Source organism: Populus euphratica, unplaced genomic scaffold (genome assembly GCF_000495115.2).
Source record: "Populus euphratica unplaced genomic scaffold, PopEup_1.0 scaffold5.1, whole genome shotgun sequence".
Classification (NCBI taxonomy): Eukaryota; Viridiplantae; Streptophyta; class Magnoliopsida; order Malpighiales; family Salicaceae; genus Populus; species Populus euphratica.
Genome location: NW_011499848.1, coordinates 3,844,433 through 3,850,382, shown reverse-complemented (window position 1 = coordinate 3,850,382; position 5,950 = coordinate 3,844,433).

The following is a 5,950-nucleotide window of genomic DNA, read 5'->3' as shown; positions in this document are numbered from 1 at the left end:
TCGGCATTCACTTGGAGCTGCAGCTATCCAGAGGAACTATGACCGTGCCAACGCAGTTAGCTTGCTGTAGCAAAGAAAACAAAACACTGCAGGCGTTCCTCTCAGTTACCTTGCCAACTTCATTTTTTTTTTTTTGTAAATTAAGCTCTCTTGTGTAAGCATAAACAAATGTATTGCCCATACATATTTGTAAAGGAACCTGTTTAGCCTTTCAACTTGTAATCTCCATGCATACAAAGTCAAAGAGTTGATAACAAGCATAAATGCCAAAGAAGTTATTAGGACCACTAGTTATTATAATGAATGCTGTTGGTCACACTTTCACATTTCTCTTTGGACTTCCATGGTGAAGTTCTCTTTTACTTTGGTCATTTGAGATTTTTTATCCTTGATTAAACCCTTTTATGGCTAATTGGCTTTGATTTGTTAAACAATTGCAAAATTGAAAGATAAAGGTTCAAAGGTGAAAAGACAGGAAAAATAGGTAGCTGCTTCAAAGTTTGCAACAAAAAATTCAGTTTGGCTGTTATACTTTCCAATTTATTTTTTTTAATGTCCCTTTAGTTTTTGAAATTTTAATTTTGGTCCAGAAATTTGAATCCTTATTTTCCAATCCTAGTTTGAGAAAAAATCACTGAATTCTGATAATAAATAAAAAAATCTTAATTGATATTGATCTAAGTCATAAAAATAATCAATTTTAATGTTAATAAATTCTATTTGATAAAAGAAATTTTACTTAAGTGTTATTTGACCTTCCAATCAGCTAAAATGGTAAATTTTAGTTTGAAAAGTTTTTTTATTTGAATTGATTTTGAATTTATGAACTAGTTTTAAGGTTATTGGAGATTATATATAATTTTATCATAATATATATACGATGCTTTATAAATATTTTTTTGATAAAAATAAAAAAGATAAAATAAATTTTTAGGTAAAAAAAATTATCAATCTTAATTTTTCAATCATAACCATGACCAAAATATGGGGAGAAGTAAGTAAAGTGTTGTTAACCCCTTGAAAAAAAAAAAAAAAACTCGTCTCAGATGTGTAGATCTAGGCAGAAGGCCAACACACCTCAACTTTGTTTTAAGCCCAGGCGCACTAAGAACACCCACCAATCCCACATATAATTTAAATATATGATTTTCTTCAATAAAATATAATTTAATTTATACCTAGCTTACAAATACACTTATGTTCTTATGAAGCATTCTTTTTATGCAGTTATACCTAGCATTCTATTTTCTCTTTAATTGTATTAAATCACTTTTATGTGTTTTTTTTCATTTTATTAAATAAAATATTACTTCCAAAAAACAATATTATTGAATACAAACAAGTTTATGATTCATGTTTTGAGATTTATACTCACTTCTATTTCTCAACTTTTTAATTTATTCATCAGTTAAGTATTGTTTAATTTTTAATTGATTTTCACGAAAAAGATAACATTTTTTTCTAATAAGCACAACCTTGTATAATATTTATTATATTTTATTCAATCATTTTCATCATTGTGTCTATTTCGTTATTAAATTAAATAAAAAATTATTTTAATAAATAAATTCGATAAATATAATCAGGTAAATATTTTGTATTATAAGATCAAATACCTTAATCTATATTTATTTTTTAATTTTTCAGTTTAGTCTTTAGTTATTGTTTATAAATTTTTTAACATTTATTGATATAAATTGTTCTCGATGTATATAATTAAATTCATGTATAAATTTTTAAATTTATATTCAAAATTTTTTTATATATAAAACAATATATTACAAAAACATGTATTTTTTTTCTAAAAATATACTCGGCTTGTGATGATAAACGTGTGAGATAGCTACTAAATAATTAAAATAGTGGTATAAGAAAAGTCCACTTTTTTTTTTTAATAGCAACTTGGATATAAACTATTATATATAATTTTATCATAATATATATATGATGCTTTATAAATATTTTTGATAAAAATAAAAGAGATAAAATAAGTTTCTAGGTAAAAAAATTATCAATCTTAATTTTTCAATGATAACCATGACAAAAATATGGGGAGAAGTAAAGTGTTGTTAACCCCTTGAAAAAAAAAAAAAAAACTCGTCTCAGATGTGTAGATCTAGGCAGAAGGCCAACACACCTCAGCTTTGTTTTAAGCCCAGGCGCACTAAGAACACCCACCGATCCCACATATAATTTAAATATATGATTTTCTTCAATAAAATATAATTTAATTTATACCTAGCTTACAAATACACTTATGTTCTTATGAAGCATTCTTTTTATGCAGTTATACCTAGCATTCTATTTTCTCTTTAATTGTATTAAATCACTTTTATGTGTTTTTTTTCATTTTATTAAATAAAATATTACTTCCAAAAAACAATATTATTGAATACAAACAAGTTTATGATTCATGTTTTGAGATTTATACTCACTTCTATTTCTCAACTTTTTAATTTATTCATCAGTTAAGTATTGTTTAATTTTTAATTGATTTTCACGAAAAAGATAACATTTTTTTCTAATAAGCACAACCTTGTATAATATTTATTATATTTTATTCAATCGTTTTCATCATTGTGCCTATTTTGTTATTAAATTAAACAAAAATTTATTTTAATAAATAAATTCAATAAATATAATCAGGTAAATATTTTGTATTGTAAAATCAAATACCTTAATCTATATTTATTTTTTAATTTTTCAGTTTAGTCTTTAGTTATTATTTATAAATTTTTTAACATTTATTGATATAAACTATTCTCGATGTATATAATTAAATTCATGTATAAATTTTTAAATTTATATTCAAAACTTTTTTATATAAAAAAAATATATTCTAAAAACATGTATTTTTTTTAAAAAAATATACTCGGATTGTGATGATAAACGTGTGAGATAGCTAGTAAATAATTAAAATAGTGGTATAAGCAAAGTCTACTTTTTTTTTTTATAGCAACTTGGATATAAACCCGTGGTTAAGAAAAATAAACAAAGTCATCACAAGGCATTATCAATGGCAACTTTTTTTCCCTTCAAAGGAAATTTCTCTAAGTTTTTTTTTATATATATAGCCACATAGGCAGCGGTTTCTGAGCTATGTGATGGAAGATAGCTTATTTCTTATTATATTATTATAATTGTGAAAACTAAAGTAAGTGAGACTCGAGTCTTATTTTATAGAAAAAAACTGGAAGTCATCGCTCGTCATACCAGTTCTACCATTTTAGAAAAGAACTCATATATATATAGTAAGAAAATTATGATTTAGTTAAACGAAGCAAGCATTAGGTATTTTTGTGGACTCTCCCTTCTTCTTTCCTCACAGAACTTGTCTTCATCGTGTTATTTTATTTTCAGATTTAGTTTCTCGTAGGACTGGAAAAACACACAGACCACCTATTTCGGGTTTTTTTTCTCCCGATTTTTCTAGTGTATGAAATTGTCATAGCAATAAAGAGGGTGCTTCGGAGAGATAGTGATTATTTTTTTAAAAATAATTTTTGATTTTATCATATTAAAACAATATTAAAATATAAAAATTAAAAAAAATATTTTTAAAATATAAAAACAATCAAAATACAAGATTTCTACATTCGCGCGCGATGCCTTCAAAGAAAATCAAAGGCGCTGCTTTTCTTAACGGGCACCCAAAGTTAATAGATAGGCACAGTGACAAGAGAATGTAATTTTCTTAAAACCCTAAGTGAGTGTTTTCTCCAGCAAGCCGCTACCTCCACAGCAACAAAGAGCGGGGGTTCCCCAGCGCGGCCCTCCTCCTCAAACCGGCGATTTCTCCCCAATTCTCACCGTTTTCCAGTCAAGTATATATATATATATATATATTGTTAGTAAGAAAATTATGATTTAGTTAAAACGAAGCAAGCATTAGGTATTTGTGTGGTAAAGTATGAGGTCTAGGCTTCATATCCTATTGTTTTTTTGGACTCTTCCTTCTTCTTTCCTCACAGAACTTGTCTTCATAGTGTTATTTTATTTTCAGATTTAGTTTCTTGGAGGACTGGAAAAACACACAGACCACCTCTTTCGGGTTTTTTTTTTTAAGGTTTTTCCAGTGTATGAAATTGTCATAGCAATAAAGAGGGTGCTTCGGAGAGACAGTGATTATTTTTTAAAAATATATTAAAATAATTTTTGATTTCATCATGTCAAAACAATATTAAAATATAAAAATTAAAAAAATTATTTTTTTAAAATATAAAAACAATCAAAATGCAAGATTTCTACATTCGCGCGCGATGCCTTCAAAGAAAATCAAAGGCGCTGCTTTTCTTAACGGGCACCCAAAGTCAATAGATAGGCACAGTGACAAGAGAATGTAATTTTCTTAAAACCCTAAGTGAGTGTTTTCTCCAGCAAGCCGCTACCTCCACAGCAACAAAGAGCGGGGGTTCCCCAGCGCGGCCCTCCTCCTCAAACCGGCGATTTCTCTCCAATTCTCGCCGTTTTCCACTCAAGTCTAGCGCATGGTCTCTGTAAGATAAAAAAAAAGAAAAAGAAGCTATTGAGATATAAAAAATAAAAACTGGCAAGAACAAGAACAAGTTATTTTACAAATATAATAAAAGATGCTAGTTATTGTCTAGCGCATGGTCTCTGTAAGATAAAAATATAATAAAAGATGCTAGTTATGTTGATAAAATGCTTGGGGAATTGAATACAGTAAGAGATAAATCACGTAGAATTTGGATAAGACTAGCTATATAAGTATCAAGATATTCCTGATAATAAATTTAATACGTGTAATATTAATATCTCTAAATATTATCTTGATAATTCCTTATTAAACAAATTTATGTGTAATGTTAATAGAATTCACGTGTAAAGCAAAAAAACGGTTTAACAGCAATGATCCAAATATGTTGCCATAAAACATCAATAGTAAATTAGTAGTAATATTTTGCTCAAAGTCACGACAATTAGGGAGGGGCAATGGGTGCTCCCTCATAACTGTTAGTGTTTGTCCAACAAAATCTTGAAATTATAATATGTTTACTTTTCCGGATTTTCAAGCAAATGACGTGTCGGTGATTGCTACTCCATGGTAATTGAGATATTTTTATTTTGTATCCAGTTTGATAAGAGAGATATTTTATCTCCTTTTACGCGTAATATTTAGAGAGATATTTTAAATCAACAGGTTAAAGATAGGCTACAAAATAATTAAGATAGTGTTTAAGATTGTAATAGTTACAATTAAGATAGTGTTTAAGATTGTAATAGTCGGTTTAAAGTATTTTTTATTTTAAAATACATTAAAATAAAAAAATTATTTTTAATATTAATATATCAAAACAATAAAAAAATTCATTTGAAACAAAAACCAATTTATTTTTCAATTTTAAAAAATACAATTGCCCTCACGTTCCCAGATACTTCCTTACCGACGTGTTTTTTAAGCTCATGAAGGAATATTTGGTTGCCACGGCAGCAAGAAAGGATTCTTCTGGTGGTAAGCAGGAGAGAAAATGAGAGATTTTTGTGGAGTTAAAAAAGGGGGGTTTAGTTTTTAAAAAAACTTAATGATAATTTTAGGAGAGAAAATGAGAGATTTTTGTGGAGTAAAAAAAGGGGGGTTTAGTTTTTTAAAAAACTTAATGATAATTTTAACCCTGGAATGAATTTTTAGTTATTAAATAAAATATAATAATAATTCTATAAATAATACAATTTTCTCTGATAAAAATAATTTTTAATTCAACCTGCGCGGAGATAAAGTGGCTAGTGAACGTTACTATAAGACGAAACTTTAAAATGAATATCATGGAAGTTACGAAGCAAGCGGGGAGCATCTCTGACGTTTTCTCATATTCTTTTATTTTCCACAGCCAAAGCAAACTGTTCTATTAGGGGACCCACGTGGAGAAAACATCCAACGATCATGATCTGTTAACACCGTGACTTCATTCCCTGCTTGATAACGCCACAC